The 9,562-nt window shown below is 45.5% G+C and overlaps 1 long non-coding RNA gene across 1 annotated transcript; it reads right to left on the bottom strand.

Annotated features, from left to right (window-relative positions):
• Positions 1-1,109: 1,109 nt before the first annotated feature.
• Positions 1,110-3,925, bottom strand: LOC140197245 (uncharacterized). Its single transcript, XR_011885888.1, has 2 exons — positions 3,710-3,925; positions 1,110-1,769 (listed from the first exon to the last, which is right to left on the bottom strand). It is a non-coding gene; the product is annotated as an uncharacterized lncRNA (long non-coding RNA).
• Positions 3,926-9,562: the final 5,637 nt, after the last annotated feature.

The following is a 9,562-nucleotide window of genomic DNA, read 5'->3' on the forward strand; positions in this document are numbered from 1 at the left end:
TCCTCCCTTAATTTTGTCAAAAAGCACATTACCTTCATTATGTTTGATAGTGGGTAACTCATTTAGCAGTATCTGTTTCTCTGCTGCTGTAAAAGGTTCTTCCACCTCGAACACTCTAGCACTATTCCCTGCAATCCTCCAGACAATCCACAGAGGTGTTAGTTCTGAGGTGTCCTCTACCGCTTTGTTACTGCGCCTGGGCCTGCATGTACCTATAACAATAAACCTGACTTTGACTTTCACTTTTGCTCATCTTAATGCCTTCTTGCCTTAGACACTCCCCATATGGGACAAAGTCTCACAGTCTTATTGGTTGTGTGTTTCAACTAGCTCTCAGATAAATAAAGCTTTAATTTTAGAACTTGCTTCCTGCATTTCAAATTCCCGCATGGCACCACGCTTGTCCATCTCCTATACTCTCATGCAGGCCAACAATTCTGTAAGGCATCTGCGTTCCTCTAATTCTATTCCACACCGGTGTCTGTGACTTTAGCTGTAATTCCCTATATAACACAACCCTCTTTCTTTCATCCTTTTAGACACTTCTCCACACCTAATCCCAAGGCCAAACTTTGTATAAATAGCTGACTATGTCTATGACTACTGGGAATCAAGTTTCAATCAATAACCGAGACAGAAGAAACTGCAGATGTTGGAATGTGGAGCAATAAACAATTTGCTGGAGGAACTCAGTGAGTCAAATAGTATCTAAGGGAGGAAAGCAATCATTGATGTTTCAGCCTTGCATAGCAAAATAGAGACATAAGAGATTGCAGATTCTGGAAAACAGCATTTTGCAGAGTTTTGATAATTCCTTTCCTCCCACAGTTACTTTTCAACCTGCTGAGTCCCTGCAGGTTATTTTTTGCTGCCTTTGATCAATGGAGTTTCTTAAAGCAATTATGTTACTTCAGTGGGATGAATAATGTATGCAGGAATAATGGCGGCAGTTGATGTTGTGATCAATAATCTGTTCGATCCTCGACTCCCATCAGAGGCTTTTTTAAATGTAGATATCCTGATAAATATAGAAAATGGTTCTCTTTCCCAACATTTAGATGGATTGCTACAATATTTTTCTTAAGAAATAAAAGGACATACAGTAAGCCTTTAGATTTGCAATGTATTTATTGATTTTAGAAATTCAAGATTACCAATTCTCAAGATGAGGACTGAAGACAATGAAATACAGTATATCTGATGAACTTGCACAGAATTTTCTCCTGCAAACACCACCCGTGGGAATTTGGTTGTGGGGGCTGTTAAACTGCAAAGGGTTTTCTTTTCAATGTTGCTAAAAAGAACACTGTGAGGTTGCCGATCTCAGAATTCTGATCTCCCAATTCAGTGCCCAGTGTTATGGGTAGTACTTCGAAGTCATAAAATTTACCTACTGAATTGTAACTGCTCTGATTTTGAATCAATGTGCGCAGAAGGCTCACAGGGAGGAACCTGAAATCAATGCGTGCGGCAGGCCTCCGATATCTCCCTAGCAATGCAGCTGCTGCGGCAACATTGCTTTCGAATTGCGTGCCGGCCTCGAGTGAAAAGCCGGCGCCTGGAACTGCTTAAAGAAGTAGGTTGCATCATTTTATAGTCCTCTTTCTGGATGCTCCCCGGCATCTGCCGGGACAGCCACTTGGTGTGAAGTATTTGCCATTCATGAAGAGGTTCAGGCTTCTGAATCTGACCATTCACAATGATCCAACGGGGATTCTTCTCATCTTCCACCCTGATGATACCTTTAGCACCTGAGGTGTGAGAGTTATCTGGAGTAGAAATAAAATGACACCCGTGATTAATTCACAGGTTGTACAGCACAGAAAAAGACCCTCCTGTCCACTATGTCCATGCCGATCTTTTTGCCAATCTACACTTCATTGAAGGAAGGTCAGCCTATCACCGAACACTTTAATAAACTTCTCCTGATTTTCGTTTGAAAGTAATCTGACTGGTGGCATCATGGCCAGGTACGACAATTCAAATGAGCAGGATTGCAAGAAGCTGCAGAAAGTCGTTGACTAAGCCCAATATATCATGGGTAAAACCCTCCCCACTATCAGAAATATTTACTAGAGGCACAGCTTCAAGAAAGCAGCATCTATCATCAAAGATTCCCAACCATCCAGGTCATGCCATCTTCTCACAGCTACTACAGGACCCTGAAGCCTCCAAGGCATAATGGTTTGCACATCTTTACTTCTACCTCTACTCCCATAAAACATATCATCTTCTAGGAAAGACCAAAATAGACAAACTAAATGATGCATGGATCTAGTTCAGATTGCTAGAGAATACTTTTGGATGGTCCCAATGTAAGTTTGGATTTTGGGCAACAAATCAAATGACACCCAGAGTATTTACAAAAGTTATTCACTCTTATGGAATCATAGAATTATGGAAACTTAGATGTGAAAAGGACTATTTAAACCATTGAGTCCTCCCCAATCAACAAAGGAACTAACCAGACCAAACACATTTCCCAGATCTTCACCTGTAGTTTTCTAGGTTAAACACATACCTTTTAACTGTAATGAGGCTTTCAGTCACTGCACTCCACAACCTCAAACTCCTTTATCGGTGAAATTACTTTTCCCTCATCTCCCCTCTAAACCTTCCATCAGTTATCTTAAAACAGATCCTCATACTTTTACTTTCCCCCAGACACAGTGAAAATAGTTCATTGGTCTGTCTCACCTTCCCTCAATCCGTGCCACCACCACTGTGTCCTTCAGTCTCTCACAGCCTCCATGCTGTCATAGACTACCTCTCTTGCTCTCTCCTCCCCACCCCTCTTATTCTGCAATTTTCAGTTTTCTTTTCATTTTTCCAGTTTTGATGAAAAGTCCTGGATCGAAAATAGAACAGTAACATTATTTCTCTCTCCACAGATGCTGCCTGACCTACTGAGCATTTCCAGCCATTATTTTGGCATCTGCAGCATTTCGACTTTGATTAACCTTTAATTAATGCCAGCACAAGTCCCTACCAGCACTGGAATCTAGAGCAACAAACAATCTTCATGTCAAGCAGAATGGGCTGCGGGGGTGAGGGAAGAAGCTGTGGGCATTCCAGTTCAAAATCCAGCATGGTAAAATGGATGCACAAGATACTGCAGACGCTGGAAGACAGAATATTTTGAAGGGTTTCAACCCAAAGTGTCAACAATTTCCTTCCCTACAACAGACGTTGTTCTGTCCAGTGACTTCCTTCTGTTTTAGTCAAAGCCACCTTGCTACTGACCTCTCCACCTTCGGCTTTCCCGTTCATCCTGTTAACACTCTCATTAGTTTAATCACACCCATTAAACATTCCCAGAGTGGCTCCTGTGCTTTGGTTGTAATTTTAGTGTGAGATCTTCTTCTGCAAGTTGTAGGAGGATACCAGAGCACCCAATAGAAACAACATGCAAACTCCACGCAGACAGCACCTGAAGTCAGGATCCAACCCGAGTCTCTGGTGCTGTGAGGCAACAGATCTACTAGCTGTGCCCCTGTGCCACCTACAGCAGGAGTGAATGTACTTTTACAAAGGAGGCTTGTTTACCCTATATTCTTGGATATTTAGTGCCTCTTTTGAGACAGTCTATGATTACTGTATTCTTATTTCAATGATTAAAAAAACTTCACATTTTAATGGTAACAATACTTGCCTTTTAGAGCCAAAAACCATTTCTTAACCCTAAGTAACTGCAGATATCAATACTCACCATATTCTCGGGGATGCAGAGATCTACCTCTGATCTTTTCACAAATATACACAGCTTTCCTTAGGTATGAATAGCCACAGAGGTTTGTATATTTCTCCTCAAGATCTAATGGTCGTACAGGACGTGTCAGAAAGAACACCAACAGCAGCAGCTTGACAGCCAGATTCGGCACCAGCCTTCTCATCTCAGTTCAGAGTTCTGGGTACTTATTGACTGAGATCCTGACTTTTACACTCGTTAGCTCCTTCCACTGTTTATAGCTGTTTTGCTCCCTTACAGTGACTTATTGTGGTTTTCCATTAACACTGGTCTTATTTTGAATAACTTCTGAAAATTTTCCAATATCTCAAATCCATAAAATCCTAACCATATCTAAATACAACTTTGATTGAGGTTTAGTTTAACCTATTGGGCTGTGCATTTAATGCAGAACCCTCCTGGGGCAGAATTCACCCCTTGATACCCACTTTTGGATGGTATGAACCACCCAAGTGGTATTAACTTACTGTGGTGACCCACTTTCCAGCGCACTCAAACCGGCTCACGAAACAGCGCGCGCCGGCAGAGAGGCCGGCCCCAAAAAGGGTGCCAGGCCATCTTCACCAGCAGGGGGAAAAGGGTCTGCGAATATGCATTCCCCACAGCAGCCCTGCCCGGGGAGGGTGGGAACGGGAAGGCTTTAAAGGAGGCCGCGAAGTTTGAATAAATCTCTTTTTTCACAACTACAACTCACCAACTACGTGTCATTATTCTAGCACATTCACGGACCACAAACCGCTTACCTTTGCGTTCACAAAGGTGTCCGACCCCTGGTCGTTCCACCAGCAGCGACATCTGTCCTACATCTCCAAATACACGACGGACATCCGGCATGTCTCGGGAAAGGACAACGTCATGGCGGACGCACTTTCCAGACCTACCATACAGGCCCTGTCCCAGGGGGTGGACTATGCAGCGCTGGCAGAGGCACAGCAGGCAGACAATGAGATCCCTAGTTACAGAACTGCAGTCTCCAGTTTGCAGCTCCAAGACCTCCCCGTAGGTCCAGGTGAGAGGACCCTACTGTGTGATGTAGCTACCAGCCAACTCCGCCCCATCGTCCCAGCAGCCTGGCGGCAGCGAGTTTCCAACTCCATTCACAATTCAGTGCTCTCCTCCATCAGCACAACTGTCCGGCTGTTCTCTAATAGGCTCGTGTGGCACGGACTTTGTAACAGGTCAGTGAATGGGCCAAAACGTGCATGCAGTGCCAAATGGCCAAGATGCAGCGGCACACCAAGGCTCCACCGCAGCAGTTCGAACCCACCCACCGGAGGTTCGACCACATTCATGTGGATATCGTGGGGCCCCTGCTAGAGTCGCAAGGAGCATGGTACCTCCTAGCTATGATAGACCAGTTCACGAGATGGCCAGAGGCAGTCCCGCTCACCGACACCACCTCCGAATCCTGTGCCCGAGCACTGATCGCAACCTGGGTAGCACGCTTTGGGGTACCGGCCCACATTACCTCCGACGGGGGCGCCCAGTTCACCTCCAGCCTGTGGTCGGCTATGGCCAGCCTCTTAGGATCGCAGCTACACCACACAACTGCCTACCACCCACAGTCGAATGGACTAGTGGAGCATTTCCACCGTCACCTGAAGTCGACTCTCATGGTCTGCCTGGAAGGGCCTAACTGGGTGGACGAACTTCCCTGGGTCCTGCTCAGAATCCGCACGGCGCCCAAGGAGGATCTGCACACCTCGTCAGCCGAGCTGTTGTATGGCGCACCCCTGGTCGTCCCAGGAGATTTCATACCGGCCCCAAGGGGGCAAGAGGAGGAACCCGCAGCAGTCCGGGACAGACTACGTGAGAGGCTTGGTAACCTGGCCCCCATACTCACTTCACAGCATGGACAGAGCCCGACATGCGTACCCAAAGACCTGCAAAACTGTAAGTTTCTTTTTGTACGACGGGGCAGACACTGAGCACCGCTACAGCAGTCCTACGAGGGGCCGTTTAAGGTGATCAAGAATAACGGGTCCACATTCGTGCTGGACATTGGGGGGAGAGAGGAGGTTTTCATGGTGGACCGACTCAAACCGGCCCGTGTGGACTTGGCGGAGCCGGTCTGAGCTCAGGCAGCGCGGCGCAGGGGCAGACCTCCCAAACAGAGGCCGATCCAGACTGTGGACATTGGGGGATGTATCACCGGTTCTGGGGGGGGCGTTATGTGGTGACCCACTTTCCAGCGCACTCAAACCGGCTCACGAAACAGCGCGCGCCGGCAGAGAGGCCGGCCCCAAAAAGGGCGCCAGGCCATCTTCACCAGCAGGGGGAAATCCTGCGCGCGGAAAGGGTCTGCGAATATGCATTCCCCACAGCAGTCCCGCCCGGGGAGGGCGGGAACGGGAAGGCTTTAAAGGAGGCCGCGAAATTGGAATAAATCTCTTTTCTCGCAACTACAACTCACCGACTACGTGTCGTTATTCTAGCGCTGTGTGTAGCACACCGCTACACTATGACATTTGGCAGCAAACTTCCAATGTAAATGCTACCTGACCTAAAGAATATTGGCACAAGTGCCCAATATCTACCCGCAAGAGGCAGAGTAAGAGACAAAACCTGATGTCAGTCAGTGAACTGCATTGATCTGACACCAGCCCTGCTGTACTGCACGTCTATGTTCCAGCTTCAACGGCCTCCTGTGTCGCTGAATGAGGTGTTAGGTGCAAGAAGAACCACTGAGTACATGAACTTCTGTGAATAACTTCATTCACCACTATTCTGAACTAATTGTACGCTATGTAGGCTTACTTTCAAGGATTCTTTAAAACTCATGTTCTCAATAATATTTTATTTGCAGTTTTTTGGACATCTTTTCTTGCACATTGGTGTTAGTCAATCTTTGTTCATGTACAGTTTTTCATAAATTTCTGTTGTATTTCTTTTTTTCTGTAAATGCCTGGAAGAAAATGAATCTCAAAGTTATATATGGTAACATATATGCAAACACGAGGAAATCTGCAGAAGTTGGCATTTCAAGCAACACACATAAAAAATGCTGGTGAGTGCAGCAGGCCAGGCAGCATCTGTAGGAAGAGGCACAGTCGACGTTTCGGGCCAAGACCCTTCAGTCCTGATGAAAGGTCTTGGCCCGAAATGTCGACTGTACCTCTTCCTATAGATGCTGCCTGGCCTGCTGCATTCACCAGCATTTTTTATGTGTGCTGTATGGTAACATATACGTACTTTGATAATAAACTTACTTTGAATGTTGAACATTGAACTTTTTAAACTAGTGTGGTCTAATTGTTAGTTTAATGCAACTGGCCATTGCTGCATTGTGTTGCGTACTTTCGATGACAGTTTAAACATTCATTAATCATCAGGAACCTGTATAAAAGCATTGGATATGGAATCCCTGTCAGATGGACATAGAACATAGAAAGTACAGCTCAGGAACAGGCCCACACTCTCCATGCTGAGTAAGACGCCAAGCTCAATTATTCCCCTTCACGATGCATATCCCTTCTTTCCCTGGGTATACATGTGTCCATCTAAAGCCAGTTTATATACTCCAGCCAGTTGAACTCCAGCTTGGTACCCTATCTGGGCCGAATGTTTTCTGTGGGTTCAACCTCCTGATGGATGTTTGAACGTCGACCTCAGAGACTGAAATTGCAGGATCATTGAGAGCTGTTAGAATTTGTGATGGTTCCTTCATGTTTTAGCGGTCATGGAAGGCATTGAGCTCATCTGGAAGTGAAGCCCTGTTGTTGCCTATGTTAGTTGATTTTACTTTATAGGAGGTAATAACTTTCAAGTTCTGCCACAACTGTTGAGGATTCTTCATTATTCAAGTCCGTCCAGAATTGCCACTTCACTCATGAGACGGCTTTCCAGCGATCGTAACTGGAACTCTTGTAACTTTCTTTGTCACTAGACTTGAATGCCTCTGATCTAGACCAATGAGCACCATTCTGCATTAATCAAATTGCCCAGCATTTGGTCCATAGCCCTCTGTGTCTAGGTGATTCAAGTGCTCCACTAAACGCTTCTAAAATGCTGTCAATTACCCAGCTTCAAACACTCTCTCTGGCAGTGCATTCCAACTGCTCACCATTCTCTGTGTGAAGAAAGTTCTCCTCTGATCCCATCTGAATCTGTCCCCCTTAATCTCTATCCCTTCATAACTTCCATTGGCTCCAATCCTATGTTCTTATATTATTTGCTTCTGGCTCGTGTTGGTTTATTATGACTGGCCATTGCTGCAATTCCTGTTACCTTGAGACGTGGCCCCTTTCATTTCAGTGAATCACCATAGAACATAGAGTATAGAAGAGTACAGCTCAGGCATTGGACCTTCAGCCCAAAATTTATGTGACAAACATGTTACCAAATCCAACAAATCCCTCCTGCTTTTACATGATCCCTGCTGCCAGTACCTGATCATGACTAACTCAAAATACATATCAAGTTCATCCTCCATTTCTTTGCCCCCATTACTACCTCCCTTGTGTGATATCCACTCTCACCTCTCTTTATATATCTGAAAAAACTTTTGGTATCATCTTTTATTTTATTGGCTAGCTTGCCTCCATGTTTCATAATTACTCTCCTTATGGCTTTTTAGTTGCCTTCTGTTGGTTTTTTAAAGACTCGCAATCCTTTAACGTTCCATTATATGTCTTATCTTTTGCCTTTATGCTGTCTCTGTCTTCCTTTGTCAGCCACAGTTGTGTCATCCTCCCTTTGGAATACTTCTTCAACTTCAACTAAGAGGTGGTCATTGGAGGCAGGGGAACAATTACAGGATTGCTTTGAGTTAATGCAATCATCTAGAGACCTGAATGAATAGAACACGGTTGGAACACAATTCATTAAAACAGCTGCAGATAAGCGTGTCCCCACTAAATCATTCAGTCTTCCCCAACCAGGAAGTCTGGATGAACCATGAGATCCGAAATCTGCTGAGAGCCACATCAGAGGCATTCAAGTCTGGAGACCAAGAAACCTAGAAGAGATGCAGGTATGATCTCTGGAAAGCCATCTCACAGGTGAAGTGGAGGTTTCAGACCAAACCGGAATCAATGAGGGATGCTCGACAGCTGTGGCAGGGTATGAATGCTATCATCTCCTACAAAGTTAAATCAAACAACATAGGCGACAACAGGGTTTCACTTCCAGGTGAGCTCAATGCCTACTATGCTTGCTTTGACTGTCAGAGCGTGGAGGAACTATTGCAAACCCCACACATCTCCCGATGATCCTTGAAGCTGACGTGCTGGCTGTCGTTAGGAGGGTGAGCCCATGAAAATCACTCAGAGCAGCGGGGGGTACCTAGCCAAGTACTAATGACCTGTGCTGACCAACTGACTTCAGTGAGATCATTAACCTCGACAGTGTGTGTACCCAGATGCTTCAAGCAGGCTTCAATTATACCAGTGCCCGAGAAGAGCATGGTGACCTACCTCAATGATGATCGCCCAGTCGCACTTACATCCAGAGTGATGAAATGCTTCGAACGGTTGGTGATGAAACATATCGGCTCCTGTCCGAGAGGCGACTTGAATCTTCTCCAGTTTCCCTACTGGAGCAACAAGTCCACAGCAGATGCCATCTCATTGGCTCTTCACTCAACCCTGGAACATCTGGACAGCAAAGATGCATACGTCAGGATGCTGTTTATCAATTACAGCTCAGCATTTAATACCATCATCCCCTCAAAATTGATCCATAAGCTCTAAGACATTGGCCTCATTACCTCCTTGTGCAATTAGATCCAGGATTTCTTCACTTGTAGAGTTTCCAGTCAGTTCAGATGAGCACCAACATCTCCTCCACCATTTCCATCAGCACAGGTGCATCACA

The sequence above is a fragment of the Mobula birostris genome, chromosome 5, assembly GCF_030028105.1.
Source record: "Mobula birostris isolate sMobBir1 chromosome 5, sMobBir1.hap1, whole genome shotgun sequence".
NCBI lineage: Eukaryota > Metazoa > Chordata > Chondrichthyes > Myliobatiformes > Myliobatidae > Mobula > Mobula birostris.